The following is a 20,409-nucleotide window of genomic DNA, read 5'->3' on the forward strand; positions in this document are numbered from 1 at the left end:
ATCAAATATATCTTGTTCATGTTACTCTAATTCAAGGAGCTCAGTCTCCAGCTAGGTCATGAATTTCAGCTTTTGAGTCATCGCGATTGCTCAGTTGTATTAGAAATATGAGGGAGAAATGTGTTTTTATTTCTGTGTGTAAAAATGCTGTTTTTTGTCAGGAAATGGAAAAAAGAAATCAAGACGGAAAGCATAGCATTCTTCAGATTCTCAAAGCCTAACATCAGCCTCATTTTGGTTGTGGTGTGTTGCTGTAGTGGTTGGGTTATCCCTGAGACAGGCTCCTCTGACCTGGGATATTTCATCATAAGAGTGCTCATGAGAGGTATCTATGACTGCCTAACTCATTTAGGTGGATGCCATGGCACATCATGGCAAGGTAAAGTTTATCTTAAACTCTGTCCTGGAGAAGGATGGACAGCTATGGCTTTTAGCTGTGAATGAACAGAGTGTATGGCATTCCAGATTATTTATTTATATTTTTTTGTACTTGAAACTGCTAACCTTGTCTTATAGAGCAGCAGGACTTCATTCTTAATTTCTACTTTAGCTTTCCTTTTTTTTTTCCTTTGATTTTCCTTCCTTCCATCCTTCCGTCCTTCCGTCCTTCCTTCCTTCCTTTGAGTTAATACATCTGAGAAAACAGCCTTTTAAAAAGTGTTTTTTATTGTTTCATACAGCCTTTGCCTTCCTACCAGCTCAAATCATGTTGACATATTCACACAGTTGAAGTGAGCATTTTGACACATGTACACATCATTTTCATATACTTACTGGGGATGACTCCAGTGCCTGAGGTTTCTCTTAAGACTCTGAAAAGCCTTTGGCTCTGTGCAAGGCTGCATTCCTAAACAATATACCAACTCTGAGGCTCAGCCAATGTTTACTTATTTTACAAGATAAATTTTTAATATCGAAAGGAAAACAGTCCTCCTACATTCCACATAGGTAGATTCTATTTGCTATTTAAAAAAATAAAAGCAGTAATAATGATAGACGGAATTGCCATTTCAGGGGTAGAGTCAGAATTACTGTTGAATCATGATTATGGGCTGATGAACAGATAAGTACAATGTGTTTTGCAGTCAGATGTGATTAAGAATTCATCTTCTTAATTAGACCTTTCTGAAAACAGAAATGATTGGTGGTGAGGATATATTTCATTCTCACTGGAGAACTACCTACTATATTTGTATTCATGGGGAGACTGGCAATAATGGGTCAAATTGTTAGCTGGTTTAAGTCCAGACCTCTACAGTGATCTAACTGTGGTGATTTATCAGCAAATGATGTGGTCCAGTACATCTGAAGGATGTTTCTTGATGGCCCTCCAAGGCTGAGTTGACTTCAAGCTGTTACAGAAGCAACTGTTCTACTTTCACTGCTGCCTCTATCTAGGTGCTCACATCCATCCCTTGCTTTGGCACTAACAGTCATAAAGCAAGCTGATCCGACTAAAAATGATGACTTTTTGTTTTGTTTTGTTTTTTGGTAGAGTTCCCTTTCTGCCAGGTCAGCTTATTGATTTGGGCTGACTACAGGGCCATACAGTTAGTGGAATTTTTATAGGGATGGCAGCAAGAATGTACACAGGGAAAAGGCAAGGCAACCCTTTCAATGGCACTTCATGGACTAGTTTAAGACATCTGTGAAAATGCTTCATTAGATGTACAGTTGCAAACTGGGAAGTCTGCTCTTGCTGAAGTGAGCAGTAAAATTCCCATGTGGTGGGACTGGACTCTTACTGAATAAATCTGCTGATGCTACAGAAGAAACATCTTAGTCGTCTGTGTAAAATGCATGTATCATGGGAGTGAGGGGAACAAGAAACAGACACAATCCATTTATTATACAGATACAGTTCCCAATGCTGAGGGATTAAATCAATTATGGATAATATACATCCTGGAAATTGAAGCGTGTGGCATATGGAGCATGTGGAAAGCCTTCATGAGCTGGGGAACCAGGAGTCAGAAGGGGGAAATGTCTTTCAGTATTTGTTGGATTCTGCTCTTCAAAAGCATGTGTTATTGTAAATTGTGTGCTCTAGTAAGAACAATGATCTCTGGAAAAATAGTGCCATTAAAGATGATTTTAAGTTCAGGGTTTAATGTGTTATTTTTCCAAACTTAGAAATGTGTTTTTATTTTTAAAGATTGCTTTCATGGACTGTCAACTGTTCATTTTAGGAACCAAGAAGAAATCTTTCCAAAGCCAAATGAGGATATATTAGTTTTACCCAGGGTGAGCGTGACACAAGCACACTTTCCTGCAAGAATGACCGTACTTATTTGTCTTCTACTCAGCAGTTTATCTGTTTTTACAATGAGCCAAATAGATTCAAAAGGGAGAAGGGTTTATCCATTTGTTTTCTTCCCACACAAGATGCATTTCAAATGTTTTGCGCTTTCGCAAATGTTGTGCAATCACTCATTCAAAGACGTGCAGCCCACAATATTTAGCCCTGACAACTGTGCCGACATGAAGATAGAAGGTGCTTCTTTGTTGTTCTGAATCACTTCATGAAGACCAGCCAACCCAAACAGATTTTATTTGGGTGTAAGGTTTTTTCTGGTATTATTGCCAAGACAGCTTCATGCTCAATTAAAAACAAAACATGCTGAAGTCCTAAACCTTTTAGCAATTCCAAATCTGCTAATGATGTCAAATTGGGCAGTTCCCCACCAAGGAGACATCATTTATTACAGAGGCTGACATCAGTGAAAGACCATAGTCTGCTGTCAAGGCTCTTTACTGGGACAGAGGAGAACTAAACTGTTTTCACCTTCCCTGTGAAACCCTTGTGTGACCTTGACAAAACCCCTCCTCTCCCTGACTTGACATCATGGTACTTAGGCATTTTTTAACTCATGTGCTGCATGGCAGCTTCCTGAAAAAGTTGTTGCAGTGGTGTGTGGGAAATTTGCCACCGTTAACAATGTGCTTTTACAATTTGGAAGGTAGTTTAATTCTGGTTTATACGTAGAGTAACATTTCACCAGTGTAATGCACTAAAATGTACAGGGTTCCATGCAACACAGTAAATAAAGACCTCCAGGATCAAGCAGACACCTCTCTCTTGCCTGGAGCCTTCCAATTCTTTTCTAGCACTAGTTTGCCCTCATTTAGGCAATTCAAAGAGCTGAAAGTGACTCTTCATGACAAATAGTCCTTTTGACTGCCATCTAATAAAGGTCTCTGTCAACCAGTTACAACTTTTCAGGTACTGCATATTTTAAAATTGGGAAAATAATCTTGATGGCAACCAAAACTAGAAATAAGGACAATGTCTTTACTGAACTTCTTAGGTCACCATGGAGAGTGCAGTTCCTATCAAATTTCATTATTTTTAAGGTATTTTCAGTTTCTCCGTCTGCCCCAACAGGATTGCTTGCTTCTACAACTGTTTTTGATAAACAACTTTTTTTTTTTTCCCCTTAAAAATGTTGATGTCATCTGCCAAATGGCTGTCTGAACAATTACATTTGAACCAAAAAATGGAAGGAAAAAACATCATGTATGTCAACCTGGAATGAAAGACTTACGGTTTTCTTGGTGAGATCAGTTCTCATCCATCACATTTTTGTAATTAAGTATTTGTTCCATTCAAAATAAAATGCATCAAGAGAAATATTGTTTCACTGAAAATAAATGTAGGTAAATTTGGTCTCAAAATCTTGCTTCAATCTGGAAAATGGATTCATTCCATTTTTGTCTTTTTCCAAAATTATTACTTTTTTGGCTGTTCTTGTGAGAGCAAAGAAAGCTCAGAAATTTCAGGAGACAGACTTTTGTGAAATCATAGTCTAATTTCACAAGGAGAGAAGGAGCGGAAACACATGATAACAGCAGGGAAGTTACTCTCTCCCAAACTTTACTGGCTTCGTGCGCTGGGTGAATATCTGTACTCATGTTCAGCAGTAACTTTTTTACAGGAAGTCCTGCCGAAACCACTGGGAACACTATTTTATATAAGAATGAGAACTGCTGAGGGGTAAGAAACGTGGGGAGCTAGTCCTAATTCTGGGCAAATACGAGACTGCTTTTTGCTTAACGGCAGCACTTAGATTTAGTTGGAGTTCTCTGGACCTTTTTAAAATTCTTCAAACTGTTATGTGTACTTTCCAATTCTGAAAAGCTTCCTAAGCTTCCAGGCTGCTGCCAGTATCTGGCTGTGGCCAAGCTACTGCACTTCCTAACTGCAGTACACAGTCCTTTCTGGTGAGCAGGACACACAAATGGATGCATGCTTTTTGTTACCACTGTTTATTTCATGGCTTCTGAGGAACAGCAACAACCTCCTATGTGTAGGGTCCCTTCCTTGCCCTTGCATGAGCTGGTCTTCCCACTGTTTCAGAAAATCTTCCCATGCCCCAGACAGAGAAGAATGTCACAGTCAGTAGATGACGGACCTGAAAATAGCAACCCAGTATGTTCAGAAGTCCATCTTGTTATTTCTACTTTGACTAGATTGCAAAGCGACTTGGATTATTAGCAGTAGAGATAAAAGAAAATATTGGCTTCCTCTAAGAAGACAGGTGCTTTTGTTGTATTTAACAAAGAAGGGACCTTTTTACATGGCTTGCTTTTTTTTTGTTTTGTTTTGTTTTTTTTGTTTTGATATGATATATCAAACCTAAGTATTTCCAAGATGTGTGTGTGATAGCAGAACAGCTTGCCACCCCATTTTCTTGCTCTGTATAGCAATGGATAATGTTAAGTTCCAGCTGGGGAATAGGCAACACAGTGTCTCAGAGCTTTTTGGTTGTTTTTGTTTTTTTTAGGTTGTAGACTTTTTCACATCAAATATTTCCATAGGTTAGATGCAAAGCCATGCTGGCACTGATTGTTCCATGGACTTGGCAAAGATTTAATGTGCTCTGTTTAGATATCAATATTCATGCCCTAGCAGTCAGCCATGATTACATGCATTGGGCAGTCATGTTTGCTGGCAGTCCTGTGGAGCGATGGAAGAGCAGAGAATGTATCATTACTTGCGTTGGAGGTGCTTGGTCAGAGCCACGGACATGCAGTGCTGGCTGGACAAGTGGGATGCTTGTCCAGCCACAATGCTGGCTAGACAAGAGTGATGCTTGTACAGCCACAACTTGCAATAAGCACTCTGGTTTTACTGTGCAGGATGATTATTCTGGCACCCTTCTTCAGCCAGAATTTCTAAAGGACTGCACTAGTGTTACAGACTGGATCAGAAAGCATTCCTAGCCATCATCTCTTACTGAACTTTGATTTGCACCAGTGCAAGGTTGTGGTACTCACGGACTGGATTCCTTTTGTATGAAACCAAATTGGAAGATGTGCATGTAAAGCCCTACAGCTGAACATGAATGTTCAGTACCTGGGCTCGGATCAGATTTAGCATGAAGAAACACCACATGCTGTGGTGCTTGTGTCTTGGAAATCAGATTCTCACCAACAGTTGGTTCACTTGTGAGAGCATCTATTGGTTTGCATTGCTTTATAAGAAAGCAGCATGTACAACTCCAGTTCAAATGGGACTAGAAAACTGAACTCTTGTCTGTGTTATCTTTTGCATACACATCCCTATGCAGTCTCTGATAGCAGTGAGGAGAGGAGTAGAACTGGAAGACAGTGCTTCAGGTGTGAACAAACAAGAAAAAAAAAACTCACAAAATGCACTAGCTTAACCTTATCCAGTGCAATGTGTTTGCACAGTTTCTGCTTCAGCTCCAGCAAAATCATATATTTGCAAAAGTTAATGTGGGTCAGAGGATGAGAAAGATAAGTGGACCTAGTGACACATGGTGGGGAAGAAGTTGGATGCAAAGTAGGAATGAAATGTTTGGAGAAGAAATGCTTCTGTACTGAGCCAAAGGAAAAGGCTCAAGATCAATCAGTCAGAAGACGAAAAGCTTTAAAGGCAGAAGAAATGCTAAAGTTAGCATGTGTGGCTTACTATAAATTGGGGTAATCTGAAACAGATATTCTCTGAAGAATACTTCCAATGTTTCCTGGCTCTGCTCCAGCTACTTCAAAGCTCTGTTATCAGTGAATTGTGGTCCCAGTGTTAGGAAAGCTGGGCGATGTTCTAAGGAAATGTCAGCTTCAGATCACAGTTTCCTCTCATTTCTGTGAAAAGAGGTCAAATTAGCAAAAGCACTGCCCACACGCCATTTCTGTCACAGCCCTCCATGGCCTGCTTTGTTAATGTTTGAGCTAATCCTTAGGCTAGGGAAAAAAATTGCTTTGAAACAGTAGGCTATTTGATTTAGGAAGCAAAGTTTAAAATAATACCTCAGCAATGTGTTGCCAAAAATCTGCTAGGCTGTAATGTTCATTAGAGACAAGCAGAACAATTAAGGGAAGTTTTTAATGCCCCTCCTCCACTTTAGGATCCTTCCTACCCTGTGGGGATCTCACAGGGCACTGGGTAAGTCTGTACATTGCTAAGTGGGTACTAATTAGTGTAAAGTTTTATGAGGTAATCAGGGTGAACTTCTGCTGTGTCCTGTATAGGTACCAAGATATGACTCTTATCTAAACAGTGCCCATGCTGCTCTTCACTGCTTGGTTCTCAGTGGTCTGGCAGACAGAGCTTGGAAAGGTTTTTCTGTTTTATGTAATGTGTCTGTCTCACAAACTGAGGTATTACTTGCATTAAAATACTGAAATTGCTCAGTTTATCAAAGATCAATTGTGCTAGTTCAGAAATAAGCAGGTCACATGTAAGAGATCTTTTATAAGTTTGATGTTCCAGTCCATGAGTGATCAATGTCAGAGAGATCATTAAACTGTCTCACTTTAGCTTAAAAATGTTGCAGGGTTGGATAGGTAAAGGCAATGACAACCCCTGGCTGAACCAAACTGAATGGGGCAGGAGTTGGATTGCCAACATTTTATATATTATGGAGGTAAAGAAGAGCAAAGCTAAGCCTTACTGAGTCTATGTATATCACACCCATTAAGTTCTTTTCAATGGTATATTCTATGGCAGAAGCAGAAAGAAAAATGTTACTAAAATCCATTTGATATCTTCGTCTAAAAACAGCTCCAAAGACACAGGCTTTTAAAACATATGATTAAAGGAAATCAAAAGATGACAGTGTTTTGGATGTGTCTATTTTGCTACCTCTGGGAATGCTAATAACTGACAGACTCTTTTGCTACACTGATCACAAATGTAGCTGTAGTAATAATACAGGTGGCCCTTACAAAACCATCAGTGAAATGACATCCCATCCCCTACAGTTTAGCTCTTTAACATTGTCTTCCCCCACACAGATGGGTGAATACAGGTCAACCATGATCAGGTATGCACACACAAGGGCAGTTTTATGTATCACAGGAAACATACATATTGTATATATCAAAAGTGTTTTGTCTTCATTAAACAGATCTAATCTGAAAAATTGCTCCCTATAAAAAGAAGAAAATTGTAACACTTATTCAGCAATAATTCTTAAGAATCACAGACTAGGTTAAGATGTGCTATGAAAAGTCACATTGGGAACAAAACATCAGACAAGACGTGTGAGATGAAGAGACAGTTATATATTACTCAGCTGGAATGATGAATCATGAATCATGCTCAAGAAAGTCTCAAATATTCGATTCACACATACACTTTGTCTGGGGAAAAGGATAGATGAAATAAAATATCATAGGTCAGAGATGCCAAGCACTTTGTTTACTGCAATAATAAAAAAAAACAAACACCAAATACTGTGTTGAGTATGCCATAAAGATCTGTGTGGAGCCAGGTAGAATAAGAAAGCTGAAGTAACTGGCAGGCAGAGAGCCCTGTGAATTCGGAAATGCCTAGTTAAAGCAGCAGTTTTACATTCTTGCATTCTTTACTGCTAGTGGCAAGTTGGTGCTTGTTCTGGCCTTGTTTCTTGCTTTTGGCACAGGGGTCCCACCTCTCATAGAATGGCACAGAGTAATTGCTGCTCCCAGCCAGCAATAGCCTTTCAAGCATGATCTAAAGGCTCATCTCTCTGAGATTAGGTTGCTTGTCTTTCAAAGCTTGCTATTTTTTATTTATTTTTTTATCACTCTTGTTATTTTAAGGGGTGAGAAAGATCTCGGCCAACTCTGAGTACTAAATGACTTTCCAAAGGTTAACCTTTGTTCTCTGTGTAAGTTATTTATGAATAGCCAGCTATTCAGTTTTAGTTATTGTGAATCACTTCATTTGGATTTGGAAGTTTGTCATGAACTATTTGCTCTTTGTTCAGGTAGTCTGACTAGTGAGGTATGACTAGTCTGCAATTTTGCTGACTGGAATGCTAATAAACGGGAGGAAAGAATTCAGCATTTTTGGGATGACTGCTTTAACTCTTGCATATGAAACCTTTCCTGAGCAAACAGACACAAAAATATTCACCAGACTTTCACTTCCAGAAAATAGTCTAATGCACTACATGTCACTTATGTAGAAAGTTGTTAAAGTGGCTTTTGAAGGCTGTAGAAGTGGTTTCTCTTTGAACAAACATTCAAATAGACAGTTTAGTTGGTGAGAGGGAGACATCATCCCATTTCACTGGGGGCAGAAGATGCTCCTTTTTTTCTTATGTAGAGTGGTTGCAGTCTCATGAGTATCTGATCCCTAGAGATCTTTTTGAGTTTCTTAGAAACAAAACTTCCTCCAAATCCATGTTCTCCTATTCCCAGAAACTCATCCAAAGAAGTAGAGCTCATATAGTTGAGTAAGTGACTATATCTATTGAACAGATTATCTCAGACTAGGTCTCCAATTTATCATAACAATTCCCCCATGAGGGGCAGAAACAGAATAGAAAATTCAGGGCTGCACTGCTGGGAACAATTTTTAAAGAGGAGACTCACTGTCACAATGAGTAAGGCAAACCAGTCATTAGATTTAAAATATATGGAGAGGGTAGCCTCGTGATTTTTCTTTCTTTCTGGTCCTTTTCCATTTAAGCTCAGCAAAAGTGTAGTGGACAATAATAGGCTGTTAACTTTTCTGGGTTTGATATGAAAATAGAAAAATGACTCTTTGATTGTGGAAAAATTCAGATTTCAGGAGTGTCAGAGACCTGCCTTGGGATATTGCTGTGGGCTTTCTCTTTCCTAAAAGCAATCTTCTTTGGCACCATTTAAAATTTCAAAGGCTCCCCGCTTTTATTTTTTAAACTCTATTATAAAGTTAAGGACTTGCCATCTTCTCTGTTAGAGAGAAGAACTGAGGGTCATACTGCTGTCTGATTCAGGCTGTGAAGTACTATTGCAAGTGCTGCAGCTAAAGTAAAGGCAATAATTTTGGGACTGTGTAACAGGACTGTTGCCTTAGGCCATCCAAGGAACTGCTCAACGTCGGCTGAGAGCACTCGCTCACTGGTTTCAGTGGGATCAGCCATGAAGTAACTGATTAGTGACAGCAGCACTCATTGTTGCATTCTTAACGGTAACAGAGTACATCTTTCCTCGCTGTTGTCACTGCAGACATGGTCCTGGGTACAACTGTGCTCCTACGGGAAGTTATTAAAATAAGAAAGTCTGAGAAGCAATAGATACTTTATCTTCTCAAGAAGCAGGGGCATCTCCCCTTGCATCCTGCGGTCTGACCTTTCTTCCTCAGACCTGTCTTTCATGTCCTTTACTGAGAGTTACAAAGTGCAGAGCTGCTGAGAAGGGTCTGGATAGTGAAGCCTGCCTCTCATCGAGGATGTGTCCTGAGAGCCTCCAAAGGTCCCTGACTTCCTCTCTAATCTTTTGAAAAAGATTACATGAAGATGAGATGGTGAAAGTGTGTGTGTGTTTGGGGAGGGGAGAGGAGGAATATTTCCAAGAAAAGAGTTCAGTAATTCTCTGTTAGTCTGGTACCTCCTCACACTAGCTCACTGGTTAGCTGGGAAGATCCCCGCACATCCTGAAGGACACAGTTTCTGATCTAACTCAGAATCTCTCTGGGATATTCAGGCAACTTTCTTTCTCCTTTTCTTTGTCTTGTTTTTGAGGTGAAATTTGCACAAAGTCAGTGTTCCCCAGGTGTGAGGAAAAAAAAAAAGGTTTAAAATAAGGAAATCATGAATACTGGAGTTATTCCAGCAACTATAAATGTAAAGGCTCTGATCTCCTATGTATTTCATGGTTTAAATTACTGCAGAAAATTAACTTTATGTTCAGATTAGAGCAAAGAAAAGTAAATAAAAAAAGTATCATCCCAGTTTTACCTTTAAAATGACAAGAGGTCTTTAGTGGGGGCATGTGGGGCCAAATTAGCACAAGATATGAGTTTTTAAGTAAGGGAAGAGTAATATGATGAATTCTCATGGCTATTTTTTTTTTTTTTAACTGAATCAGCAAGAATCATCTTACAAAAGGACATAATTTGCTTTGGATATCCCCTGCATGGTAGGAGAACACCATTTCCTAGTGGATTTCCTAGTGCATTGCTGGGTAGCCTGTGAGGTCTTACTTCTGTCTTCCTCTATTTGTGACCTTTTGCAAGCAGATCATTTCCATAGATTCCTCCATTTCTCCCTTTCTAAAATGGGGAAAATATCTTTCCAACTGATTTTTAAATCACTTTAAAAATTAGTATGGTAGTATGGAGTAAGAGTTTTGCCCATAACTTTTTTTTTTTTTTTAATTTAGAAAAATCATAAAGAGAGAAACTACTTTGTCTCTCAGTCCCTTCCATTTTTGCCCTCTTTTCTGAGAATGACAAGCGAGACCAGCTGTGATGATGCTTTTTGAAGGAAATAAGAAGCCTTATTCATACTGTGTCAACTGAGATTCCCAAACATACTTAACCTGGTTTGGACTTCTGAGTAGCCCAGTGAAGCCAAGCACAATGTTGCTGATGGTTATGGTGAGGCCGAGATTCTGTATGCACTTTTTCATTAAAGAGGACTGGAAAAACTGCATGAAGGATCTTTTTTTCCTCGTCTCCCTTTTCAGTTCCAGACTAAGCCAGAGTCAGACCTTCATGAAAGCCCAGATACTTTTTTTTTTTTTTAAATTATTTGATTCTTTGTATATTTGTGGGGGTTACAGTATGTACAACTAATGTGACTCAGGCTCAGGATCAGAAGTCTGGGTTGACTATGACTGAACTTCTAATTTCCTCCATACTAAGTCACCCAACCTTTCTCTGAGTCATTCTCCAGCAGACAGATTCAAATTTAAAATTAGAAAGTAGAAGCATATCCTGAGAGAAAAGACTTGTGAGAATCCTGCAAACACAACCTTCTTCAGCTTCATGAGCTGACGTATCAGCAGCTATCTCAGGCGGTCCCCCTTTTAATGTCTACTACAGATGCCTCTTAAGTTAAGTGATTCATATATAATTCATGCTGTAGAATATCTGCAAATATATGTCATGAATGCATCATGGTCTGGTAAACATACCCATTGTTGGTGTTAAACAATCCCTGTGTACATACTTGCTATAGGTGTTTTCTGTAGAAAGTCTTCCATAGTACACCCTCATCATGCAAGGCCCTGGAAAGATGAGTAAGGGCTACCAAAAACCAGCAGTGTCATTTGCACATAGGCCTTTTCAGAGAGTAATGTTTCCTTGCTAGAGGCCTTTGGCACTTGCCTGCGGACAAAGGTTGCAAATGAGACTCTCACCAGATGTATTTGAAAGGAGAACTGAACACCTGAAGTATACAGAAGTGATAGAATAAGTTACTCTCCTGACTTTCTCTAGCCTTTATAGTGGTACATACAAAATGCTTTCAAAGACTAGGGTGGGAAAATGCTTGTCAGAAACTAGAGCATTTATCAGGCTACTAAGCTTCATAACCCTCTTGGCTACTTGAAACCTATTCAGTTGAAATACGGGCATTCAAGAGGCAGGGCTGCATAAGGCTGAGATCACTGTGTACATGAATAAAAAAAGCACACAATCTATCACCAATGCATTTGGAAGGAGTTAAGACAGTCTTTTCTGATTGCATAGATTTCTCCCCAGTGTAAATCCCTTCACACTCCGGTCTTAAGCTCATTGTGTCCACGCCCTTCACTCTCTTAATGGCCACCAGACACAGAAATGTTTTGTAACACTATTTGTTACCACACTGCATGGGAGACTAAGTAATAGAAAGGGACAGTCTAAACAGATTGGATTGTAACATAGGAGTTTAAGAAGCATTTGGACTGTGCACTTAGTCACATGGTCTGAATTTTTGGGTTGACCTGTGTGGTGCCAGGAGTTGGACTCGATGATCCTTGTGGGTCCCTTCCAACTCGGGATATTCTATGATTCTATGATAGAAAGGAATAAGAAGACTGTTCAGGAAAGTTGATATGGAATTTCGTGCTGGAACCTCTACCTTTTCTGCTGACTTCAGTTTTGAGCATAATTTTTAACTAAAAAGTTCAAATATGAGTTCAAAAATGTTTAGCAGTGACATTCCCAGAATTCACTTTTGCCATCCAACAAATATAGGGAAATTTTTAACAGGAGAAGAGGTATTCCCCTGTCTGAAAGACAGGGAACATCTACTCACTGAAAATGAAAACAAAAAAACTTGAAGACTTCTTTAAGAATTTAAGCCCTTAGTGTTTAGAATTGAATGTGTAGCCTCTCTCTGTCTCAGTTTCCATCTCAGTAAAAGGGATGACATTACTGCCCATGCATAGTAAACATAATTATTAGTTGTGATTCCCAAAGATTTTCACATATCATGGTAATAGATGCAAGAGAAGAACCTCAAACACCCCATTGAAGTCAGCTGGTGTTCCGTGTTTAACTTCATGAAGACAAGATTTCTCCTGGAAGATGAAAGGCCAATAGAAAGTGTTCTCTGTATGCTGAATGTCACCAAAAACGTTCCAGAAACTCTGCTGAACTAACCAGCATTTCTCAGCAAGCAAAAAGGAGAATGGGAAATGCTTTATGAAAAGAAAAGGTAAAAAATAGTTGCAATTACCATTTAAAGATAGCTTTTCCTCAGTCACCAATCTATCTACTTAATGTGTTTGAAAATAGCTTGAGCTATCCTGAAGAAGATTGTATAAAAACTATGGAAGAACTTCCCCTGAATCATCATTACCTGCAGCTGTTACCTGTGAGTGTCAGCATCAGGCTTTGCTCCTTCTAAGGATTCCAAATTGAGGATGGCTTTCTGAAATCTTACATGGCCTGTTTAAAATCCCTACATCTGAAAAAATAGGTTAGATAACTTGTATTAGGACAGGAATGTCATGTTTTCCTCTAAATAGATAGATGAGGAGTTAAAACCTGAATTAAGCTGAACCAAGCTAAAACTGAGGAATTGATGCTTTTATGGAGGGATAAAGCTGTCCTTAATTGCAAATTAAAGGTACTTGTTCCACTCAGATTTCTTATTGAGTATCAGCATTTAAAGAACTAATTGGTATACAGTGTTTTCTAATGATGCTAACATCAGCTGACCTACATGATTCCTTTGAAAAAATGTGTGCAATTAATGTATATACCATATTTGCTTTGAAACATGTATATTGGAATTATGTAAGTTCTAGAAGCACTTGGAAGCACTGAATTGTTTGAGAAAAAAAACAGTGTGATAGAATGAAATATGGAGGAATGAGGTTTTTATAACTTTTGCATTTACCAGTAGGGGCTAGTTTACTCCCTACAACGAGGTGCTCCACCAGAGTATCAAATTTTCATGTTTCAGTGTCACATACAGTTTCTCTTAGGTCAAATAGCTCATATAGCATATCCAATCGCAAACCAAAAACAATTCTATGCCTTTTTATCTTTTTTTTTCTATATTTCTTTGATAAACAAAATGGAATACTGGAGTAAAGGAATAAATTTTCAAGCCTTAATATTTCTTTAAAAATAATCATGGTTTGGGAATATATTCAGTGTTATTCAACATATCTTTCTGTCTTTTGATGAGAAAGATCTGCTATTTATGTTTCATTGAGCAGAAAACCCTTTTTAGAGAAAAGGAAAGAAAAATAAGACAAAGAAATGAAAATATGCTTCTAAAACCCACAGCTTCTAAGGAATCTCAGTGACAATCTTGGTATAAAAAACTGACTGAGCAGGCTTTCAAGTATGGGTAATTTTTTACTTATGGAAGTGTTTTTATAAGGTGTTTAGACTCAAGGTTCTTGCAGCAATACTTGCTGACTTTGCTGAAATGTCACAGGTGAGCTTTCATGATCATGATTTTGATATACAGCATAGTAACAAATATAAATAAAGCTTTAAAGCAGTATGATGAAGCAGGGAATTATGCAATGGCAACCTCCCTAACTCCTCAGTTGAAGTCACTTATGTTAAAGAGGAAGAACGGTTTCCCACAGAACACAATTTGTGCAGAAAAATAACATTTCCAGCCAAAGCCTTATGAAAAGGCAGATTTCATATTATCAAGGCTAGAATTCACAGGATACCCTGAAATTTAACTCCTGTCATTTTACAGGAAGGTATGTGGTACTTTTAATGATAATAGGAACCTCTATTTTCTTTATATCTGTAAAGAGCCCATGCTAACCATACAATAATGCTTCCTAATACTGTGCTGGGCCACTTGTTTAATAAAGATTCACATGGAAGACTGCCATCTATATAATTAACCTCTCTCTTTTCTAAAGAAGATGTAAAGGAGTGTAACCCAGCAGGGCAGGCATAGCCTGCATCTCTGGAGTGACACTCAGGTAGACTTAGGGCCTTGCAAGATACCAACAAACTGTTTGATGCATGTCCTCCGTCTGCATCAGAGGGCAGGAGCAGCAGCCTTTTAAAAATGCTCAGGAGTGTCCACTGTCTGCTTAAGTGCATGGACAACAGAATCTGAAGTTAATGCTACTGATGCCTCTTGTGTATTGCTGCAAAAGATTTGTAACTCGTTCAAGACTTAATAATCAGCATCTAGCCTGTTATGAGTTTATATTTGCTCCTTAAGGTGTTCTTAAGGTCTTCTTAAGGTTATATCAAGCTGTTCAGTGTTTTAAGAAGTTCAAGCCTTAAGAGAACCTCACACTAGATAGCTCCATCTGGTGCTGCTTTTACCCATTCAAACAGGACAGCCTTTTAGCCTGCATGTTGCTGGAACAGCATCACAGAGTCTCTTCTAAGCCAAAAGGATTAGTGTGAGGCAAAATTTCCAGCATCTATTTTCACTCTCAAGTTAAACGTGTGAATAATGCACGACCTACAATACTGTCTAAATAAGCTAAGATAACATTTTCATGTTTCTTATATGATTTTGTTTAGTAACCATATGAACTGTGTTAGACTACAGTTCTAGCTTGTCCTACTTCATTTCTTTAGCTTTAATTTCACCAGGGGAAGAATTTGTAAGCTCATACAAAACAAAACTGTAGTGAAGATGCTTAGGATTTATAATTTCTTTTTTATTTTTATTTTTGTCTGATTAAAAATGAACAAAAAACTTCCTCACTGCACAATACCTGCTGATTTAGACTTTGTAATATTATGCAGTTTGCACTCCTTGAGCAGTCAGAAGAAGACATAAGAATCTCTGACTTGACCCATGGTCAAGCTTCTTCAAATCCTTTCAAGTAGAGTTGGTGTAGTCTGTGGAGTACAAAAATTATAGTTGATTTCTGCTAAGGATAACTTTTTTTTTTTTTTTAATCATCCATGTAGAATTAAGTTGGGGTTGGACATACTTGCTCCTGGCTAAAATATAGTATAAGAAATATGTTTAATGAAAACTAAGGTTATGATACCATTTAAAATGCAAAGAAATGAGACTGATAGCCTTTGGAAGTGAGTAAGTAATTTCAACTGATTATTCTGCAACTGGTACTGTCAATGTCACTTATTATCAGTGATATTTCACATGCATTGTATACTCAATCTATAAACACTCCAGGAACTTGAGGCTGTTTCACTGAGGATAGTAAAACCCAAAATAAAACTTCTAGGAAGTCTGCCTTGCAGTAGTTTAATATACGTACATTTTCTGTATGCATGTGGATCTGTATTTATATTGATAAACAGGTATACATACATTCCAAATTGAAGAAATATATTTTTGTTATATTCTTTTGCAGAGGGAAAGAAAAAAAGGAATGCTTTCTGCAAAGGATTTTAAGCTGCTGTTTCCAGCAGTGTATCTAGGACATTCTGAAGATAATTTTTATGTATGATCTTTTTTTTTAAAAAAAATGAATGAATAATCTGTCATATATCTGTGCAACAAAACAAGAAAAGACAACTTTGTGTAATTCAGCGCCAAAAAAATGATTGGAGGATGCGGTCAGCACAGTTTTACAGCTTGTAGGCCACAGTGCTTCTTTCAGTTCATTCTGTTCCAGCCACTCAACTTGCGCGCTGTCCATGCCCTGGATGGCTTTATTCAATTAAAGTGCTTTCCTAAGGTCTCGGGTCCCTATGGTGGAATCACGCAGTGCAGACATGTGCATCCACTGAACTCGAGCCATATCTGCTGCCAGCTCAGCAGCTTAAGGTCACTTGAGTACTTTTTGAAGCGGAAGAAACTACTCCAAAGAATTATCTGCTGGCCTGACCACTTCAGACAGGAGAACTGCTAACTTTTTTAACACCCACGCTTCTGCCAGTGCCTTTGTATGTATTGCTTTATCTTGTGTTTACAAGTTGCTTCCTGCTGGGCACAAGCTACAACTTATATCTGCATCCTGCCAGCAGATCTTAAGATGGCAAGGCTCCGGGTTGGAGTGCCTCACCTCACCTGTGTAAGCACCTGGTGAGTGATAAAACCACAAAGTGTTAGATTGCTCTCACAAAGAAAAAGCAGCATGTTAAAACACTGTTCTTTCCTTCCCTTTTAGAAACCAATTCAGTGAATATAGATAGTTCTGGCCTTCTATATTATACCAAAGGTTATGAGCTAAGATGAGTATTGGATGAGGTTAAATAAAAAAGCTGAAAGAGGATGTGTTGATAAAATTGATATAAATGCCCTCTCTCAAAGCAAAGATAATCCCACTTTGCTATACTTTCATTAAATCATGACTTAAAGCAACTTCATTCATAAATGAAAGCATCAGTCCATAACTTTAACATACTCATAACAGTTCACTCAGTTTATAAGTTTTTATTTCCTGGTTTTATTTATCCTAGACAATGATAGAAACATGCACTCTAGTACCAACTAGTTCCTAAATAACTAATTTCACCATACAAAAAGTCAGAGCAGAGCTAGCTAGGAACAGTGGTATGGTGTTAAACCTCAAAAGCTAACACAATGAAAACCAGAATGATCCACTGTCTGGTTGACAAACTATTTAATTGCATACTAACCAAGCTCTGTATCTTATAGGGTTGATAGCAGAAAAGCAGATTTTCACTGGATCATCAAAAAACATTTTTGACCTAAGGTCAAATTTTAACTCTCTTCCACTTCCTGCTGAGATGCTGAACTGTTCAAAAGAAACAAAACAAAAAAGATTGCCAATATATATATTAAAAAAAAAAACCAGCAAATTTTTACAAACACGCTTTTGTGCCAATGTGCTCAGAAATGGCTTAACTGTTTGTGGTCAAACAGCTTAAACAATTGTTTAGCATAAGGAAAAGCCAGGTGGAGAACATTGCAACCTAAAAACATGATAAAACTGAGTAACTGGAAAAAAAAAAGTATTGATTTGGAAATGTTTAGTGCAATTTCTGCTTTATTCCAGATAAGCTAAAACTATACTTCTAACTCCTGCTTCAGGTAACAGTGATGGTGTCCGCTCTGTCCAGGGATGGAGAGAGCTGGAATGATGAAGACTACTGGTGAGGCCACCAGCCTCAAGGCTGAGGAGACAAAGATTAGCAGTCAGAACCCAGTATCATCTGGCAATGGTTAACCCAAACACCAGCCCTGAGTGAGGGCTTGACTGTGGCTTCACAACCAAATTGCTGCAAAGAGAGGAGAGATGCCTGAATAGTGATCTGCTGAAAGACTCTGTTTTGCTTCTGTCCTGTGGCAGGATGACTCTATTTTTCCAGCCTGTGAGTGTTTTAGTCTTTCTATTTAAGGTGAAAAACCTCAGAAACTGTATGTTTTCTTTAACGTCTCTTAGAGTCTTCAGTCTGAGAGGATGCAGTTATTATTTATATATACCAGCCCTTTGTTCTTGTTTAGGCTGCTGTAGCTTGTCTGAAATTACTCATTGGGTTTGTGTCCTTGAAACTGGAATAAGCTTTGTGGTGTGGTATCTGCACTACAACACAACCCCAGCTGGAGTTCACTCCAGTGTAGTTACATTTCTGAAAACTTGAGGGAAAGAGGTTGTTATGGGAAAGATGTAGTCATCTTGATTATCCCTGCCATGACCCAGCCTACAAGACAGGTACCCCAAAGATCTGAAGCCTACTTCGCCCCCCAACTCCGCAGGAAAATGACTCAATGAAACTTGGGTCATTCTCATCTTACACAACACAAACTCACTTGAGTTTAAAAAAAAAAAAAAGTGTTACACAGCTTGTTGCAGCACATGATGAGTGGTTGAAGAATTAGCTCTTTGGACAGCAAGCAGGCATTTGTAGTAGGATGCTGTTATCAAAAATGACTCGATGGGGTTGTAAATGGTGGTGAGGCAGAGTAGGCAGCCTGGTTCATGCGGGCTGCTGGTTGCTCTGAGCCTGTTTGAAGACAATTCCTCCTGAGAACAGCTGGGTGCACTTGGGATTGCTGGCTATGCTTGCAGAGGAGAGGACCACATCTCAGATAGCAGGATTCCAACAAATGTGAGGGGTCACAGAGGCATGAAGAAACTTAATGTGAGCATTAGCATGGCTGAATGGAGGCAATGGAGAGGCAGGGCTGATCTTGTCTCTCTATGAAAGCTTGCTGGGCCAGTGTTAGGAAGGTTACATTCACTTTCATAAAGGTTGGGAAAACTGGGGAGAAGAAATGCAAGCTGTATGCGAACGCCTGGCAAAATGCTTTACAGTGAGAGATTAAAAATACTCTGTTTCTCTGGTATAACAAGAACCTGCTGTTGTAATTATTTAGGGGTCCTAACTACTTTGATGGGGTGGGAACTTTAAGATTTCTTTAACCAATGAAACAAAAGCTTTTCAGAAACCAATATCTTGACGTTAAACACCCCAGACAAATTCAACTTTTAGAAATAAAGTTCCATCTTTTAAAATTATCATGGTGATTAATCTCTTATGTTTGGTAGTAAATGGAGACATTTCTTGTCTCTCTCTTCAAATTTCCTGGGACAACTTTACTGAATGAATCTCTTTTTGCTATAGTTCTACAGGGATTGTAGGAGCTCTGTCAACTCCAAAATTTTTATTAATGATTTGTAAGGAAGTGGCAATATCTAGGTAAAAATCTACATGGATACAACAGTTGTTGGAGTTCTTGGGGAATTCAGACCAAAAAACTTAAAAGCAAGCTTTAACCAGGTAACATTCATTGAGCTCAGTATAGGAGTGACAAAAATTACGTGCCTTGTTTTATACAGGATGCAGGCTGAATGACCTAACAGGACTGATTGGCCTTAAAATAGAATTAGTCATATTCCTTCTGTGAGTAAAATAAGCAGCAGTAGACACACCCAAGGGTATCTGCATAATTTATTTTAAATCTTTTTAGGCAGCCAAAGAATATGGAATTCGGGAGCATTGAAGGTTAGGGGGATAGTTTTCCTTTAGATTGTCAACAGGAAGAAGCATGTGCCTCCAGAGGTACTGCAGAGCACATAGGAGAGCTGGCTGGAAATATGGTATTCTTTGTCATCTCCAGAGGTTACTTGAAACCAAGAATCATCATTATACTGAATATTGAATTTCAAATTACTGAAATAATAGTGTTTTAATGTTTTCTAGTGTTTTTTTGGCAGTATACAGATTTCTCTTTGTGTGTGTAATAAATGATAAGGACCTCTGTTTTGATTTTCTGTTGACATTTTAAGTGAACATTGTAAGAGTGGCAAGCCTCACACCTGAGATTTAATTTTGGCATGGTTTTAAGGGATGAAGTGTTGTTATAGTCAGTAATAATACAGCACAAAATATGAAGCTGCCAAGTTTTGGGATTTACAAAATATGAAATGTTCATGCCCCATGCAACTACAGATTTGAACCAACTGTAGAGCAAAAAGACATTATTATTATTATTATTTTTAATTCAAATATAGAATGTGTGCATCTGAAACAAATTCTGTACGTATGCTGGGCTGTCATCATTAACATAAAACCTCTCCCCAAAAGGATAAATCCACAACTAAAAAAGGACACCATAAACGTGCAAGAGCAAACTGAACTAGGAGAGATGCATAAATACCCAATAGTAACAATTTTTCTTAATCCCTTACTCACAGTCTTTCATTCTATTAAAAATGAATAATGTAAAGAATCATCTTGGCCTCTAGAACATAAGATTTTTTATACTTACCCTCACAGAACAGCAAATGTTAGTGGTAATGATTCACGAAGTTATTCAACCCTTCATAAAGACCAACTTTTGTTTGACTGCATGACCTTCCTGACAAGCAAATTCC

General features: G+C 38.4%; 1 long non-coding RNA gene across 2 annotated transcripts in view; it reads left to right on the forward strand.

Moving 5' to 3' along the window:
- Nucleotides 1-3,894: 3,894 nt before the first annotated feature.
- LOC310896829 overlaps nucleotides 3,895-20,409 on the forward strand; it is a 61,151-nt gene continuing 44,636 nt past the window's right edge. For both annotated transcript variants that reach the window (XR_014581862.1, XR_014581863.1), the window contains exons 1-2: nucleotides 3,895-3,994; nucleotides 17,622-17,902. This is a non-coding gene — a long non-coding RNA (uncharacterized lncRNA). The remainder of the gene's footprint in view (nucleotides 3,995-17,621; nucleotides 17,903-20,409) is intronic.

Source organism: Anser anser (genome assembly GCF_964211835.1).
Source record: "Anser anser genome assembly, chromosome: 3".
Taxonomy (NCBI): Eukaryota; Metazoa; Chordata; class Aves; order Anseriformes; family Anatidae; genus Anser; species Anser anser.